The 19,908-nt window shown below is 33.2% G+C and overlaps 1 long non-coding RNA gene across 1 annotated transcript in view; it reads right to left on the bottom strand.

The window, feature by feature from the left end:
- LOC148305022 (uncharacterized) overlaps positions 1–11,175 on the bottom strand; it is a 45,995-nt gene extending 34,820 nt beyond the window's left edge. The window contains exon 1 of the long non-coding RNA XR_015838260.1: positions 10,372–11,175. This is a non-coding gene — a long non-coding RNA (uncharacterized LOC148305022). The remainder of the gene's footprint in view (positions 1–10,371) is intronic.
- Positions 11,176–19,908: the final 8,733 nt, after the last annotated feature.

Below are 19,908 nucleotides of genomic sequence, written 5' to 3'. Positions count from 1 at the left end.
ATATACATATGTATATATATATATATATATATATATATATATATATATATATATATATATATATACAGTGGGTGGCCAAATTATTAGGGACACTTGTACTTTTTTGTAATTTTCAAGTTTAAATGAATTTTTGGGTCAAATTAATTAGTTGTAATTATTTTTTCTTTTGTATTTTTTTTGCTGGTATCATAATTATTGTTTTGAAGATGTATCAATACTGTGAAATATCAAAAAAGTATTTTTTTTTCATTTGGGTGTTGATTAGTGAAAAATGATATTGGTGTGAGCTCAGTTAATATTTTTTTAAACCATTTTTGTGTTAGTTTTTTGAGTTCAAGGCCATAAAAACGTAAATGGTGTTAAATAATTTATTAGTTTTGCTAATTCAATAAGTTAATTTCAATTAATTTTTAAACAAAATTCAATTTAGTTTGAACTGAACCATAATATTATCAATTTAAGTATGGGCAAGTCTTCAAACATATCTCCGAGAAAATGTAGGAAAGTTATAACCTTACTACTTCATTTCACATATTTCCAGAGAGAAATAGCAGCACTTACAGATGTTTCGAAGTCAGGAGTCCATCGGATATAAAGAAAAATTGATAAAAACCTGCGTCTAGAATCAGCCCGCGTTGGAAAAAAAAAGCAGAAAAAGCATCACAACTCAGCGTGGTGCCCATAAAATCAGGGATATCTATTTCCAGAATCGTAAAAAGTCTGTTGATTGTCTAATTGTTGTTGATTTCTGTTGATAAACGATGAAGGAATCAACGTATCCAAAAGGACAGTTCAGAGACGGTTAGTTGAAGTAAATCTAATGGGTCGACGTCCAACCAAAAAACGACTCCTTTGGGCCAAAGAACACCGGAATGTAACTGTTTCGGACTGGATTCGAATATTTATGTCTTGTATTCGTATAATAAATTAAGAAGATAAAAAATATATGTATTTTTGCAATTATGGTAATACATTACAGGTCTGCTTCTTGGACGAGTCAACATTTAAAATTTATGTGGGAAAAACTTCATTTTTCCGACGTGGCTCAGGAGAAAAATTCCACCCAGACTGCCTTGTGGAGATGGTTAAAAACACCCTGTTAGTATAATGTTGTGGTTCGTAATCTCATTTAAGGGTATGGGATGCCTCTTTATCATGGAAGGGACCATGAGGCAAGACCAGTACCAGCGAGTACTGAAAAGTCGACTCCAGCCGAGGCTCAAGAATGGTTCCTTGGCGATGAAGAGTATGTGTTAATGCATGACTCGGTATTGTGTCATAAAGCTAGGAGTGTTATCACATTCCTGGCTGAAAAAAACCTCTGTGTTTTGCCTTACCCGGGGAATTAGCTGGATATGAACCCCATTGAAAACCTTTTGGAACTAACGAAACGTGAGATTGCTAAAGAAGTCATCACCACCAAGCTGCAAATGATAGAAACTCTTATCAGAGTATGGCATAATAACCTTAATCTCTGGCACAATGCAAAAATATGCATTAAAAAGTATGCCCTGACGTTTGGAGGTTGTAATCGCAGCAAAGGGTGTTATTACTAAAAATTAAGATTTTTTCGAAATTGTTGAATAATCACTTTTTATGATAAAAATACATTGGTATTATGAAATCCATGATAATAAAGTTTCTAAATTCTAAATAAAGCACCCCAATCAATAAGAAAATATTCAAAAAACCAAATTATTTGCTCATTAAATTAATTTAATAATGAAAATTACAGGAAATTCAAAGTGTCCCTAATAATATGGCCACCCACTGTATATGTATATATATATATATATATATATATATATATATATATATATATATATATATATATATATATTTATATATTTATATATATCGTAGTCATACAAGAGAAAGTGACCAAGTGCATTTTTTTTACAAAATCGTAATCATTGACTATTTGATATCTTACTAGCTTAATATCGCCCTGAAAAACCTCCCAAAGGATTTTAATCTTGGAAGTATAATAATATATAGACTTGTTTAAAATAACTAACTGTATTGATGTTTATTTTGTTGCCAAGCAAACGTGACTTAAATGGCCCTCCTGAACATTTTACGTTTTGGTAGTTGGTCACATTCTCCTGTACGACTGCGATATGATATGTCCTATATCGCAGGTGCTGCTCAGTCGCCGGGGACCCATCGCCGAGCCTGCGACGGGCCTCCCAGCGAGTCCCCTCCCTGGGCGCCGGCGGGCCCCCGGACGAGCCCCCGGCGGGCGCCCCTCGCGGCCCCGTCCGCAATTGAAGATTTTCTTACATAAGCAGAAATTCGGCTAAATGAGTCGGTCAACGCTCCTCGTTTCAGCGGAGCCGTCTTGATTTGGCCAACGAATTAAGGTCAAAGAAACATTCCGCGACGGCCGAAATGTTCCAATGGATCATATCAGAGGAGAGGAATATCTAATTTAACATACTCAACCTATAAAAGATTGTATTAGACTCGTGAAGTGTTTAGAACAGCCGATATAAGTAATCAATATTTTCATTTACAACATTTTGAGTGTGAAAAATATTTTATATTTTCTGTAGTTTCTCAGGTGTGTGATTGTAATCCAGGATTCGGACCTCACATACTATTATAAGAGTTTCTGCTTAGTAAAAAGCTTCTTTCCATCTCACCAATAGATGTCTCTAGTGAAGTTCTAGTGATTCAAGAACAAGGTTTCTAAATTGGTTCATATATATAGAACTTCCAAGAATTTGAGTAGTGTGGTTGTCAATAATGGGTAGAATTGGTGAATATCACACGTGTAAAGTGATCACTTAAACCAGCCTATGACGGTCGTCAGCCCCGTAAATGCCCAGACTTCCATATTCTTCCTTCATCTTTGATGAGATGTCGAAAAAAAATAATGATAATATAATATTTTCATTCATCATTTTCTTGCTGAAAATTCGCGTTCGTAAATACGCTGTTTTCGTAAGTTGGTAATGAATGACGTCACGGAAACGACAGACTTATTTTAATATTGGTAACATAGCTAAATCATTGGCGGCTCTATTTGTTGATGTCTATGGTCCACCCAAACACCCCCCCCCCCCTCATATTTGTATAACACAAATGGTAGTGTAGTGGTAAACAAACAATCAAGTGTATGGAAAGAGTGCTTGACTAAAAGCCTAGAACAGGACGTAGAAGCGTGGGAAGGCCCCAGACAAGTTGGTCCGATGACATTAGGAAAGTGGCGGGCCTGCACTGGAAGAGAGTCGCGTCCTACAGAGAACTGTGGAGGTCGAAGAGGGAGGTCTTTGTTCAATACTGGACACAAGAAGAAGGCTGAAGTAAATAAGTAAAAAAACATATTTGATTTTGAAATCAAATCAAATTTTAAACATCGCTCACTCCTTTCAACAACGTCATATATCAAAAATCGTCAATTTTCAGTTGTGTATGTTTTCGGAATGCCCAGAAAATGTACTATATCCCAGCAAAAGCGGTATATTTTTGACTTAATATTTACTGGCTACAGGGCAGAAAGTGTTGTTTTTGCATTTTGAAGAAAATGTATTGTTTAATTATTTTTTTAAATATACTAAATATTTTTCAAATCGAGAAAATAACCTTCAGGTTTTACTTAAAAAGATCTGTTGCACAGTAAAAATTTCAAAAGGTGGCTTGATATTTATTTTTAAAACATTTCATTTTATTCTTTAACTTCAAGGACGATCTCCTGAAAAATCAAGTTTTTTTTATATATGACGTTGTTGAAAGTGAGCGACATATCAGTTTACTAGAAGAGTGTCGCGTCTAAACGACAACCGTGGAAGTACGAGAGGGAGTCCTATCATCACAAGAAGGCTGAAGTAAGTAAGAAAAAAAAACCTCTTTGATTTTAAAATCAAATCAAATTGACACATCGCTTACTCCTTTCAAGAAGTCATAAATCAAAAAATTGATTTTTCAGGAGAACGTTTTTAAAGTTTAAAAATATTATACAGTGTATTAAAAATAAATATCAAGCCACTTATTGAACTTTTTTTTGTGCAACAACGGTCTTTTTAGGTAAAACCTGAATGTTTTTTCTCCATTTGAAAAATATTTAGTAAATTTTAAAAAAATAATTAAACAATACCTATTCTTCAAAATGCAAAAACAACACTTTCTGCCGCTTTTGCTGGGAAATAGTACATTTTATGGGCATTCCGAAAACATGCACAACTGAAAATTGACGATTTTTGATTTATGACGTTCTTGAAAGGAGTGAGCGACATGGCAGTTTACAATGTAACACACGCGTGACGCGTAAACGGATGATATTATACTTACATATATATACAAATAATATACGCCATAAATTATAATAATTACTTTTTTATCACTGATCTCTTATCGAGAGCGGCGTTTAGTTATTTAATACATCATAAAACACATCGTATTTTGTAATAAAATGTTAAATAATTATTATAAATAGGTAGGTACCATACACACACGACAGCGTGACGTGGGGGTTCTTTCGCGCATGCGGGTAATTAGGTGAAGAATATTGGTTGATAATGGACCTGCCCTAGGCCGGTTATGGGAAGGGAATCATTTCCATGCGGGCGGTCTGTTCGCCGTGAAATTCGCCCTTTCATACAAATTTCAAAAGAGCCGTGCAAACTGAACGATGCCGAGCGTGGTATTATCGATAAGTAAGGGCGTTTGTGCACTACCCGGAATTTTACCGTCCGGTTTTGAAAAATAAAAGAGACTACGACGGCCGAAATGTTCCAATGGATCATTATTAGAGGAAAATCTAATTTAACATACTCAACCTTTCATATAAAGGATTGTATTAGACTCGTTTTGTATTTAACAGCCGATATAATCAATATTTTCATTCATCATTTTCTTATGCAAAATTTGCCTTCGTAAATACGTTGTTTTCGTAAGTTGGTAATAAATTACGTCACAGAAACGATGGACTTATTTTAATATTTGTAACATTGCTAAATTTTTGGCGGCTCTATTTGTTTGATGTCTATGGCCCACCCTCCCACCCCCTCCCCTCATATTTGTATAACGCAAATGGTAGTGTAGTGGTAAACAAACAATCCACACTACTACTATTACAGCCCTATAAACCAATGACAATAAACAATATGACGTCATAAAACGTTCGATGACGTATGCGAACGCACGTTTTTCGTTTTACTCAAATATCTAAAGTTTTAACCTTCAGTTTAGCGTGAGCGAATTTACGCGCAACGTGATCACGCACCGATCAAGAGCACTGATCCGAAGAAAGATGGACAAAAGCACAAGCCAATCCGAGCCAATCATCCTTTTAAAACGCTAACTGGCGTGCCGGGCGGTAAAATTCCGTGTAGTGCACAAACGCCCTAAGGTTAATAGCATGTTTTGCAGAAATACATGAGGTTTTTATTCGGGAGGGAGGGGTTTTCAGACCATGGGGTCCATAAGGGTGGTCCTCTTTGAAATAGAGGAGAGCTAGCGACGCGACGATTGACGTTTGGGTCATCTATATTTGACCATTAACTAGGTCATAATGGTTATTATATAAATTTACACAAATCAATTCACTCGTGTATGCAGGCCTTTTTTTCATGTAACGCGGTAGAACGACGCTCCGGCACCCTTTTTCACGGATATTTTTTTTAATTTTCAAAATCAATTAAGACTGAATAATGTTTGTGCTTACGTAATTATAATCTATATTTACATAATTCGTCAAAATGATAAAATATGGTATTGTAACGAATATCTAAATGATATTTGAATATAATTTTTATTAATAAAACGCTTGACATGAACTGAGTTCCAGGACCTTTTTTTGTTAAATGTTTTATGTTTTTTTTTGTATGTATATATATATATATATATATATATATATATATATATATATATATATATATATATATATATATATATATATATATATATATATATATATATATATATATGTTCATAAATGTGTGTATATGTATGTATTTAAATAACCTAGTATATATGTAAATGATTTTGCTCTGCATAGGAAAATGAAAGCCTTTTTAGTCAAAAGTAAGAAACGTGGAAATAGTAACATAAATAAATAAATACAATCTCACTTAGTAAATTATACATTTCTTAAAATCCAACGTGACATGTCGCTCACTCCTTTCAAGAACGTCATAAATCAAAAATCGTCAATTTTCAGTTGTGCGTGTTTTCGGAATGCCCAGAAAATGTACTTTATCCCAGCAAAAGAGGCATATTTTTAACTTAATATTTACCCGCTACAGGGCAGAAAGTGTTGTTTTTGCATTTTGAAAAAAAGTATTGTTTAATTATTTTTTTAAATATACTAAATATTTTTCAAATGGAGAAAAAACCTTCAAGTTTTACCTAAAAAGATCTGTTGCGCAACATAAAGTTCAGTAAGTGGCTTGATATTTATTTTTAATACATTGTATTATATTTTTAAACTTTAAAAACGTTCTCCTGAAAAATCAAGTATTTTGATTTATGACGTTCTTGAAAGGAGTGGGCGATGTGTTTCTATGCATTCCGCATCATTTACAAACACCGTACGATATACGACGTTTGAAAATCATGCGGCAAGCATCGAAACACGTGTCACAATAGATTTTAAGAAATTGTAGTATTTACCAAGTAAACTTTAATTTAAAAATATATAATCACAAAATTACTGCCGAATCAATAAATCAAAAAATCTCCTTTCAGAATTTTTTTCCCAAATAATTTATTTGTGTTTTTTTTTTAAATGATGGCCGCAAATCGTAACTTACCCCGTGTTACTTTGTATACACTCAATACATTGTATATAATTTTAAACAACGAGTTCAATGAACTGAGCGGTTGTAGCTTTGGCAACATTGAATTTTGTAAGAAATAATATAGGTAACGAGTCTTTTAATAATGTAATGAATGCATTATGGGCTTATTTTCTTTGTAGCTTAGCGATTTTTGCTACTTCTAGATGGGCTTGCTTCAGGAAAAATATGAAACATCCAGGATATTTAATTAATCTATGGTGACCTGAAGATGATTTAAACATCATGCATCTTGGTGCAACAATTCTTCTTCATACCCTGCGTTCATATGATGCAGTGCCGTATGTACCATAATACATACGGCACTGCATCATATGAGCGCAGTGTTATTCTAATCGTTAATAGATGAACTAAAGATGATCAGCCCTCCGCTACAGGTACCAGTCTAGGGTAATATTGAATAAATATTAGAGTGAAAAATCACTTATATTTATTAGACCCCCCCCTGGAAATAGAACCCGGGGCGTGCAGTACGGTAGCCGAACTTGAGGGTGAGGCGGACAATTAATACAACTTTAAAAATAATAATGTTGCTTATTTTGTTTCCATTTTTATTTTGTCATTATTTGTAATTAATATTAATAATTACTCAAATGAAAGAAAGAAGAGTAAAATGCATTTATGAGACGAATGGTATTGGTAATAGAAGCAGAGGAAATCGAGGAAAACATGGCATGATCAGGTAATTCTAATACTTGAAAGTGATCAGGTCGAGAGTCGAAATAATCGGCGGATATGTATGAGAAGATGCACTAATGTGGAAAAAACAAAGATTGTTTGCAAAGACAGACTGGTGTGGCGTTATATTCTCCCTGTCTACTCCTGCGGGACGCAGTGTGATGGTTAGTTGTTTAGCAAGTTAGTAATTATAAATGATTTATCGAAATTACAGGTAGTTAAAATTTCGGTAGAAATTTAGGTAGTTCTATAAAAAAAATCGATAGTTTGGTAATGGAATTGATCTCATTGGCCATTAAAAGACATTTGTATGCCTTATTTATAAGATTTAAATATCTTATGGTAACTTAACTTTCTATAAGAAAATACTATATTTAAATCCTAATTTCGAGGAAAATCAATCGCCATAGATCTTCCTTGAAAGACGTCTAGAGAAAGGACCAAAAAATCATGGATGCTACAGAAAGACAATATGATTCGAAGGCATGACCTAGGTGACGTTGTCCATGATAGAAGGACCTAAAACCCGAGGATGAGGAGAGCTGATCCCAATAGATTACAAAGACAATAAGTTGGGATGTAGCTAGGAAGAAGAAGAAGAAAGACTTTATAAGAATTTTTAGTATATTTTATATATTAAAAGCATTGATAACTTTGTGGTATGGTAATAAAACATAAAACACAATCCTTTAAATTCATTGTTCACTTTGTGATATACCACTTTTATAAACACTGATTCGTGACTACCGGTTTCGGAATAATCATTCCATGATCAGATCATTAAAATAAAATTATTACGATGTGACATTTGTATTAAAATAAATTCTTTTTTTATACAAATGTCAAATAAAATTTTGTTTCGAAATTGTTTTTTTTTTTATACAAATGTCAAATCGTAATAACTTCATTTTAATGACCTGATGATGAAATGATTATTCCGAAACCGGTAGTCACGAATAAGTGTTTATAAAAGAGGTATTACACAAAGTGAACAATAAAATGATTGGGAGAGAATTTTTATGTATTTAGAATATTATTGATATGCATAATAAAATATCGTCTGGTACATAGGTTGTTTGAACCATTCGTCACCGAAAAGATATATTTTTTTGTTTTTTATTTATGTAAATAAATTTATCAGTGTATATTTTTAATTATTAATTTCTTTTGTCCTCATATCACTCCCTATCGTGCTCCGGTGAGATATATCAGCCACTTGGGTCTGTTTACTGACCAACATAGGTACCTATTTCCAATATCACAATTACATGTGCACTCAAGTGCAACTAAGCCGAGAGTTAATTAAAGTGAACAAGTACTTTTTTAAAAAAAATTAATTAAATATAGTTACATTTTTTGATGCAATTTGACACAATTTCTATGCATTTATACGTATCGCTCACTCCTTTCAACAACGTCATATATTGTATCAAAAAAACTTGATTTTTCAGGAGATCGTATTTAAAGTTTAAGAATATAATAAAATGTATTAAAAATAAATATCAAGCCACTTATTGAACTTTTTACTGTGCAACAGATCTTTTCAGGTAAAACCTGAAGGTTTTTTCCCCATTTGAAAAATATTTAGTTTATTTAAAAAAATAATCAAACAATACCTTTTCTTCAAAATGCAAAAACAACACTTTATGCCCTGTAGCGGGTAAATATTAACTTAAAAATATGGCGCTTTTGCTGGGATATAGTACATTTAGGGCATTCCAAAAACAGACACAACTGAAAGTTGATGATTTTTGATATATGAGGTTGTTGAAAAGAGTGAGCGATATGGCAAACTTATAATGTTAATTTCGCTGTACCTCTAAAAAAAAAAGACTGAAATCTTGTGCTTGGAGAGGGACTTACACTCAATGGTATAATAGTATTTTTCTTTTCATTTATAAACTTTTAATTTCTTTATTAAAGTTTTATTAAATTATTATTTATTGAGCCCTTTTCCGCACCCGATGGTGCATAGGGCACTGCATCATATAAACGCAGTGTTATCTTGATCATTAACACATGAAGGAAAGGTGATCAGCCTTCCGCCTCAGTTACCAGTCCAGGGTAAATTTGAATAATATTAGAGTGAAAAATCACATATATTTATTTGACCCCCCCCCCTTGGTAAGCCACTAAGGTAGCCGAGCGTGCTGACCATTACACTACGGAGACGAACGAATTATACTTATAGATTACAATTATAGTTTTTTCCAGCTGAGTTTATTTTTTTTTATGTTAATAATAGTATAACTTATATATTATATATCGTGGGTATACTATACTTGCAAGAAACGTTAACTCGAAATGATAATACCTCAGAATAAATAATGTAGATGAAAAAGGAAAATGTAGATGAAAAGAAGGTAGGAAAAGAAAAAAAAAACGATGGCTAGGGGTTTTGGAGTTGCATACTTATGCTTATACAAGCTTCTATAAATTGTTATTCATGCAGTCATACTTCAGGGAAAATGTTACATATGTCTTGCGAAATAAAATATAAATAATTCCAGAATGTTAATTGTTATACTGTATACTATACATATGTACTTCGAATTGGCTGGAACGTCTGAACAAAAATATTATTTTTATTTAAAGATAAAAAATTAAATACTTGTATAGGACCACTATTGGAAAAAAGTGGCTTTACATATTTGATTTCATTTATATTTAAATTATTGGCATTCCCGAAAGTAAAAGTCAACTCCAAAAATGTTTTTCTTTAAAATTTAAGAAAACATTTTATTTAAATTCATAGTAACTGTAATAAATTTTCTAGTGAGCAACGTGTAAGTTTTTTCCGAATAAATTTCATAAAATAAATAGCATACAACAATAATTTCACAGTATTCAACCAATTGATATTTTTACAAGAAAGTAAAATATTTTAACTTACCACTTTTATAGGCCCAGGTGCAAAATTGTATCAAGCGAATTTTCTCTCCATTTCATTTAAGAAAACTTAAATACGTCATATTTCTCTCTGTCCACTCACATTGTATTATTTATTTATTTATCAGCAAAGTTTATTTAATTTATTATTATTTTGTTCACACATTTTTTTAATCTTTGACGAGATATATCCAGAAAAACACAGCATTGCAAATCAAATGTGGCACAAGCAGTGAAATGCGCAAACTTAGGGAAACTTTTCTGAAATAACGTGAACATACCGCAAATATATAAATCAAATTCTTTGACGTGTATACTTTCGATTCATTTCCAATTGTTTGTTGACAGTAAACATATGTATATACATAACCAAAAAATATTTTATTAAAAATATAAAAATTTCACTGTGTGTCGACCGGTTGCCATGCGAAATAAAGTCTCGTCACATTATATGAATATTAAATGGTGTATAACATCTTTTCTCGCGCCATTCGAGTGTATATATCTTTATTCGTTTGCGTTATTCGCATTTACAAAGATAAAAAACAAATGTCTGTGATTATAAAAACACAAATCACTTTTCAGCACAAAACTTCACGCGGCGCAAAAAAGAATGTCCATAAACAATAAAGCAGCAGCGTTCTTTTTTCGAAAAAAACTTGAAACGAATAGTGTGTTCTTATTTTTAAGTACTTTTATTTAAATAAAGTAGGTACCTAGAAAATTATAATTCTTATCGTTGGAAAAGCGAACGAAGCGATTTTTTTAAAAGCGATCGGCTGCGCGCGTTGGATGCGCAAACTGAACTAACGTTCGTGTTAAATGATACGAACGTAATTTGTCATAGTGATATTTTATCGGCAGCGGCGGGGGTTATAATCATTTATGAATATACACATACCCACATATAATTATTTTTATTAATTTATATTTCTGTACAATATTTATTTCGGTGGAATAAGTGAGCTATATTAACATTGGAAAGCAGAAAAAGTTTCAAAACCAGTAAAACCGTAAGTACGACTATTTCATAATATTTCACAACGATTATTTTACTATTAATCTATTTTTGAAGAACGTTGTCTAAGGGGACTCCAATAAGGCAATATCCAATGCGGAAAGAGTACAGTTATGAAACTTTGAGTGTCGAAGACATTGCTGATATTCTTTTTTTTTATTTAGCAATAAATACTTTATTTTATACTATGCTTTTAAATGTTTTTTGCCCAAAAAAATGGAAAACAATACTGATCACCTTTCCTTCAAATAACTGTTTTAACTTTACTAAAACGCACTTATCTTTCTTTCTCTATGCGTTTTAGAAACAAAATTTATAATCTTTGCTTTCAGTATATTACAACACAAAAAATATACATTTCACAACGTTGCGTTAATTCACGATTATTATTATCGAATTAATTTAAATTTTCAATAACATTATATATATTTTGGAGTGACTTTTCCAAACACCAATGAATTTCATTTCAGAGATAGTTGTTTCGCCAGCAAAATGAATAATTTTTCCGCCTCCGTAGTGTAATGGTTGGCGCGTTTAGTTAGTTAATTTTAACGAAATAACTAAGTTGTTAATTAGTTAGTTAATTTTAGTTAGTAAAACTATAGCATAACGTCACGAAATAGGTTAATTTTAAATTCTTTTGCATTTCACAATATACTGTAATTAGAAGATAAAAATATATATTAATACAAAAAAGATCCCACAAAGGCATGGCCTGTGTGTGGGTATACATTTTATTTTAGGTCATAATAAAGGGCACTGGCAAGAATACAATAGATATCAGAAATGAAAATACAAAAGTGCTAATATAAAATACAAATATTTTATTTAAAAAAATACATGCATCTTTTTTTCTAAATGGCGAATAGGGCACTTGTTATGTATTTTGTACAATTTTGATTCACATTTTTCTCTCTTTTTTCCCCTCTCATGTCCATATTAATTGGTGTATAGGGCACTTCAATAAATTAATGCAGTTCGTAATGATCGTAATCGCCGATTGATTTTTTGTCCGCCTCCGTATTGTAGAGCATTGCATGTTTGTATGTTGCATGTTTGGCTGTCGCTCCATATTGCATGTTTGGCTGTCGCTCTGGAGGTCACGGGTTCGATTCCCAGGGGGTTCAAAATAAATTGAAGTGATATTTTACTCAAACGTTTATTTAATTTTACCTGAGGCGCTGGGTTGATCACCTTTCCTTCACGGATTTGACGATCAATATAACACTGCTTCTATTCGATGTAGTGCTCTATGCACCATTGGGTGTGGATAGGGATTACAAAAACATTACTTGATCTAGACTCCAATAATCCTCAAATTAAAAAACGTCTTCATCTCTGTCGCGATAACCTTTTTTTAAGGAATAACCTGCTAAGCCCCTATTTTATTGGCTTGTTTACAGGTAGGATAGATAGTAAGGATAGGGAAGGTAGATGTGAAAAACACATCACAAAGACCAATTGAAAATAAATATTACTTGAATTCATTTTCCAATAAACGGCCACGCAATTATGCAATTATCGAACCCGCGACGCCAGTTTTGTAGTCGAGCGTCTACCCAACTACGCCACGGCACCTGTCAATAAAAATTAAAAGAAAAATGTCTTTTAAATGTCCTTACAAGGTGAAATTAACCATTGTATTAAAAACAATTGTGTTTAATTATTTTTATCTAACACGTTTTTAATTGACAATTTATTTTTATTTATCAAACAAAACTCTCACATTATTATTATATATAGATACTGCACATTATTATTTTCATAACTGGGTCGTCGACCTTTTTTCTAAAAATATTTATATAATCAGCGGACATGTAGATCAATCTTAATATAACCGGAGTAAAAATTATTTTACAAAAATATAAAAATATTTTATACAAATATAAATTTAAAAAATCGGGTTTTTTTTCCACGTAACGCGGTGGAACACTGATTTTTTTTTAATTTTCAAAATCAATAAGACGTAACAATGTTTGCGCTTACGTAATTATAATCTATATTTATATAATTCGTCAAAATGATAAAATATCGTTTTGTAATGAATATTTTAATGATATTTGATTTTTTTGGTAAAAAGCTTGACACGAAGTGAGTCCCGGTTCCGGGACCTTTTTGTTTAAAACTATCCTAATTTTAATATAATACCCGCTAAAATTATAGAACCTCTAATAGGAGCTTCTACATGTGCTATCCCGAAGACTATTGATGATTTTACACTCTAATATTTATTTAATATTACCCTGGACTGGTACCTGAAGCGGGGGGCTGATCACCCTTCCTTCATGTGTTAACGATCAAGGTAACACTGCGTTCATATGATGCAGTGCTCCATGCACATTGGGTGCAGATAAGGGATTCAATAAGAAGATATATCACGCCCCTTCCCCGCAAGGCAAAAAGGATAGAACGCCACACCACTCTGTTTCGGCAAACATTCTTCGCCTTTTCCAGATTCATACGTCTTCTCATGCATACTAATTTTCATAATTTTAACTTTTTAATGTTTGAAATACTTCAGATTAATATTTTATTGTTGTATATTTTGCAGCTTTAATTTTGTTTATTTATTTTTTTAACTTTCTTATTCGTGTCAGTCTTGTTTAGTCTTGTTGACGTTAATCCCATATCTTTAAATAAGTAATGGATATTACTCATCATAATTATTATGCATGACTTCGTTGTATGTAAAATATAAAATAAAAAAATCTTTCCTACTTTCAAATATTTGAAGTAGGTACTTACGCATAACAAGTTTTTCTCGGTAATACCATTGTTTCCTAACTCATTCGTTCCGCGTGTCCAAACCGTCTTGATTTTATTCATAATGTTTATTTTTCTGGCATTTCGTTATTTCACTATTCGATCATCTATTGTTTTCACATTGTTTTTCAAACATTTCACATTGTTTTTCAAACATTTCTTTAACCTTCATTTGCTAATGCCATGCTTCGCTTCCATACATTAGGGATGGTACCAGGACTCCATTATGCAATGCTGGTTTAACTTTCGCTGTAATGCTTTTGTGTATAAGTACAAAAGTGTCCTGTGTAATAATGCTCAATTTCATAAATTAATTCGGCAGTCAATTTGTCGTAATATCTATCCATTTTTTATATTATCGTTAACTTAGTAAATTTAAGTGTTTCGATGTACTGTTGTACGATATATTCCGAACATGTGGTAAAATAACCTGTAGTTTTTACAAAGTAACAATAAATTATATACAAACACACACACACACGAATGAATTTTATTAATAATATGTATAAACAAATTTCCCTTTTTTCCTTACAAAATTTGCTAACTTACCATCACGTCGCTTCACTGCAAGTTAGGCAAGGGGATAAAACGCCACATCACCCTGTCTTTAGAAACATTATTTGCCTCTTTCATTCTTCATTCTTTCATTCTTCCTCTTTCTCATTCATTCAGGCATCTTCTCCAACAGTTACCGATAATACATTTTGCTATTTAAAAAAAAAAGAAGTCTGTTTTTCCATTTTTATTATTTATAACATAACTCATGACTCGTGATATAACAATAAACGAAGCAATAAACGAATTATATTGCAGTTTCAAGCAAATGGTTTAATTTTTCTTAATTTATTTTTTTTTTAAATTCAACAAATATTTTTTACAGCGACTCTCAAATTTCTTTATTTCAAATGCAATTTCAATTAAAAGTACATATGTATACGATATTTCAGATCTATTCAATGAAGAAAATGGGTCAAAATCGCCATCATTTTTGGGTGGATATCCCATGGTCGCACTAAAATGGTTTTAAAAATACACAGAACGAGTGAAAAAATACACAAAACAATGAAACGAGTTGGTGTTTACGATTTTGCCTATCTACCAGGCGCCTGATGTTCGTACGGATCCAGTCTTATATGAAAATCCTCATCAACACGTGGAAGATTATTTTATGAAGGATAAATATGACTGGATAATAGTGACTAGTGTAAGTAGTTTATACTTTAAATACTTATGCTATCATCGGCCTGGTCTTTTATATTAAGAATTTTTATAATCGATTACATTTCAGGTTTGTAGTACTATAGGATTTCAGGTTTATAGTGAAAAATAAAACTTGATCACAATGTGAGGCATTGTTGTCATTATCCTTTACAGCAACACGAGCATCTTCGAGCCAAAAGCATCATCTTCATCTTAAGATTGAGGATCTTTTCAGCATGATAGTCATCTATGTACAACAGCTGCCTCTTGAGGTTCCACAACTGCGTCAAAGCCATCTTCGGCATTATTGTCATTACCGTTCACAGCAACGCAAGCATCTTCGAAGCAAAGCCATCATCTTCATATTTCGATTGAGGATCTTTACATCATGATAGTCATCTGCAGCAGCTGCCTATTAAGGTTCCACAATAGCTACCAAACCACCTTCGGCATTGTTGTCATCACCGTTTACAGCAACGCGAGCATCTTCGAGGCAATGCCCTTATTTTCATCTCTCGATTGAGTATATACTCATCACGATAGTCATCTGCAGCAGCTGCCACTCAAGATTCCACAATAGCTACCAAACCACCTCCGGCATTGTTGTCATCACCGTTCACAGCAACGCGAGCATCCTCAAGGTAAAGTCATTATCTTCATCTTCACATTGATAATTTCGCCATCAAAATATTCATCTGCAGCAACTGCCTCTCAAGGTTCCTGAACAGCTTTCGAGCCATCTTCGCCATTATTGTCATCAGCGTTCACAGCAACGCGAGCATCTTCGAGGCAAAGCCACCATCTTCATATTTCGATTATATTGAGAATTTCTCCATCAAAATATTCATCTGCAGCAACTGCCTCTCAAGGTTCCTGAACAGCTTCCGAGCCATCTTCGCCATTATTGTCATCAGCGTTCACAGCAACGCGAGCATATTCGAGGCAAAGCCACCATCTTCATATTTCGATTGAGGATCTTCTCATCATGATAGTCATCTGCAGCAACTGCCTCTCAGGGTTCCACAACAGCTTGATAGCCGTATTTGGCATTGTTGGCACCACAACGTGAGCATCTTCAAGGCAATGCCAATATTTTCAAACGTCTTCCATATTCCGTGCTTGTTACCACGACTCTTTCCGCATTGCCTGTGGACCCTCTTACTTCACGACTGAAATATGGAAGCTGCATGGTTAAAGCCTTCGAATTCTTCAAAATCCCGTTTGCATAGTTAAATTAACATCACAGTCATTGCACATTAAATCGTATAAATTATCTCCGTCTGTCTGGGATATTATTGATTCGATCCCAGACATGTCTATAATAACATTATAGGTATCTTTTCGTATACCATTCCATATATTACAGCGGTTCTCAACTTTTATTCATATTAAAACAGGACACTTTTTTTAAATACTGCTCTTTAAAATCAATATTAATTTACTTTTAAAAAATATTACGTGTGTTTATTTTATTTAGCTAAGAATGTTTGTTGGTGGATAAACTAAGTGAAAATTCTTCAATAAAATCCTTAAAAATTATATCTTGGTATATTGCCATTTGATGGATTTCTGAATGGATAAACTATGTAAATAAATCTTCAACAAAATTGGTATCTTGTTATTTTGGCTTTTGATATATTGATGGAGTTTTATCCTTGTTTTCATATTTTTTATCATTATTTTAATATCTTGGATGTTGTAACTTGTTTATTATTTATATAAGAGCACATTTCCGAAAAATCATATCTGTATATACACTTTTTTTCAGGTGAGATGACAGTTTCCTGGGAATGGCGTGTGTAGCTGTCTACAGTAAGGTAGGATTTTTAAAAAATAATAATAGTAATGACAAATTATTTTATCATATTTTCAGTCTGAGTAAAAAGTTAGAACAATGAGTCAATAATTTTCACTAGGTATTTATTTTTGAGATACGTATTTGAACGGGCAAAAATACTATAAAATTATCATTTTTTATCTGACTGACTATCCGTTTATCCGTAATTCCTTAGCCTTCTTTCCTCCACTGCTGGATATAGGCCTATTTTTTTTAATTACCTAACGTCCAAGTGACTCTGAAATCTAGCTACGGCTTATGCAGCACCGCTTATCATGACCCTATTCAGGCTTCATCTTCTGAAGTTTCATAGCCTATGCCTACTCGTGAGTGGATTTACTCTTTATACTTATTTATTTTTTTACAAAAATGTTAATAAAATTAGTATTTAACCACTCACCGAGATTTTTACGTCTACCGGTTTCGAGACGTACCCGTCTCTTCGTCAGGACAATCACTAACACAGCATGCAAACAATACTACCCTTCACCACCATAGCACCATTTACACACTCAAAACTACACAAAATGTCTAACACATGCGATTTTTGGTCGACCCGAAGACCAACATGCACTATAGTTTTCAATACAGACATGCGTTACGAACCGAGGTTAAACGTATATTAGAATTAGACTAGGAATCGAATCTATTTATATACTTGTAGGATGAGAGGAGTGGGGGGGGTTCGAATTGGATATTGACGAATCGTGTTTAATTGATGTCGAATCAAACAATGGACTATATGTAAAATTTATTTGGTTGTTAATTAGAGGAATATTATTTTTAAGTGCTTTCCTAATATAAAAAATCTCCATATTATTTAGTTTTATTGGAGATTTTTTTATATTAGGAAAGCACTTAAAAATAATATTCCTCTAATTAACAACCAAATAAATTTTACATATAGTCCATTGTTTGATTCGACATCGATTAAACACGATTCGTCAATATCCAATTCGAACCCCCCCCACTCCTTTCATCCTACAAGTATATAAATAGATTCGATTCCTAGTCTAATTCTAATATACGTTTAACCTCGGCTCGTAACGCATGTCTGTATTGAAAACTATAGTGCATGTTGGTCTTCGGGTCGACCAAAAATCGCATGTGTTAGACATTTTGTGTAGTTTTGAGTGTGTATTCAATATTCAATTCAATTCAATTTATTCAATAATTAATATATACATTACAAACAAACATTTAAGGCGTATATATTAAAAAAACAAATTAAAAATTACACAAGAAGACTCTTGTTAAATGTGTAGAAGAATCTCGCTTCGGAAAACTCCTTCGGACACATGGAATAGATCAATATCCAATGTGATATTGTTCAACATAGCGGTAGCTCTTCCTACAGGCATAACCATCGGCAGGTTGGTCCTGTGTATAGGAATCTGAAACAATCTATGCCGACGCTGTCTTAGGTAACTATCGGGAACATACAGACCAATGCTCTGGATAATTTCAGGATTATCGATCATACCGCGCAACAATCGATAAAAATGCGTAATCAAATACGCATTCCTTCTAGTCTCTAAACTATTGTAGCCAAGCATACCCTGGAGAAACTGGGTCGGGTAGAGCCAAGGATAATAGCCGTACTCTCTCATGTAGAGATACCTCAAAAACTTCTTTTGGACTTTCTCTACCATAAGAGAGTACTTAAGCTCGTGTGGCCCCCAGATCATCGAGCCACTCTCGAGTCTACTTCGCACCAAGGAGTTATAAAGAGTTCTCAGCACGCGGGTATTTTCGAAAACCCTGGCAGTACGCAGAACAAATCCTAGCATTTTCAATGCATTACTACTGACTGCCTCTATATGATCGTGAAATGTCAGGGTGCTCACAAATCTAACGCCCAGATCCCTAACATTCGATGCTCGCATCAGATTTTGGTCGTTCATTTTGTAGCGATAAAATAATGTTTTTTGGGCCCTAGTGAAAGACGTGATCGAACACTTGGAAACATTAAACATTAATTTGTTTCGTCTTCCCCATTCACATATATTTGATATATCTGCTTGGAGAAGACGAAAATCGTCAAAAGTTGTCACCTTTAAGAAAAGCTTTAGGTCATCCGCAAATAACAAAAACCGTGAGTTTAAAATTACATTCTTGATATTATTAATGAAAATAGAAAACAATAATGGACCCAGGTTAGAACCTTGCGGGACACCCGAGAAAGTATTGAAGGACTCTGACGCAAATAGACCGTAGGAGACGTATTGGTTTCTGTTTTGAAGGTAGCTCGCCATTAATTTTAGCATACCATCCGAGAAACCGATCTCATACAGCCTCTTCAATAAGACATCATGGTTGACTGTATCAAAGGCCTTGGCGAAGTCATTATATGAACAGTCGACCTGATGTCCCGCGTCTAGAGCTTCTGTGACGTAATTCGTAAAAACCATCAGATTTGTTTCAACCGATCGGCCTTTCCTGAATCCATGTTGTTCATCAATTATAAACGGCTCTACTCGGGAAGCGACGATTTTACTTATTATGATTTCAAATACCTTAGCTGGTGCAGAAAGAACAGCTACAGGTCTATAATTTTCTACGGATGACTTAGAGCCACTCTTATGTATAGGAGTAACCTTTGACATCTTCCATGTTTCCGGGAAGACCCCTGTATTCACTGAAAGATTATACAAAAAACAAAGTGGTCTTTTAATCAAATCCACGCAGCCTTTTAGGAAGAAAGTTGGAATGAAATCTGGACC

Source organism: Brachycentrus maculatus, unplaced genomic scaffold (genome assembly GCF_059751285.1).
Source record: "Brachycentrus maculatus isolate JH-2025_06_01 unplaced genomic scaffold, ASM5975128v1 h1tg000293l, whole genome shotgun sequence".
Lineage (NCBI taxonomy): Eukaryota > Metazoa > Arthropoda > Insecta > Trichoptera > Brachycentridae > Brachycentrus > Brachycentrus maculatus.
Note: the sequence above shows the minus strand (reverse complement) of the source record. Positions and strands in the feature narration are given on the sequence as shown.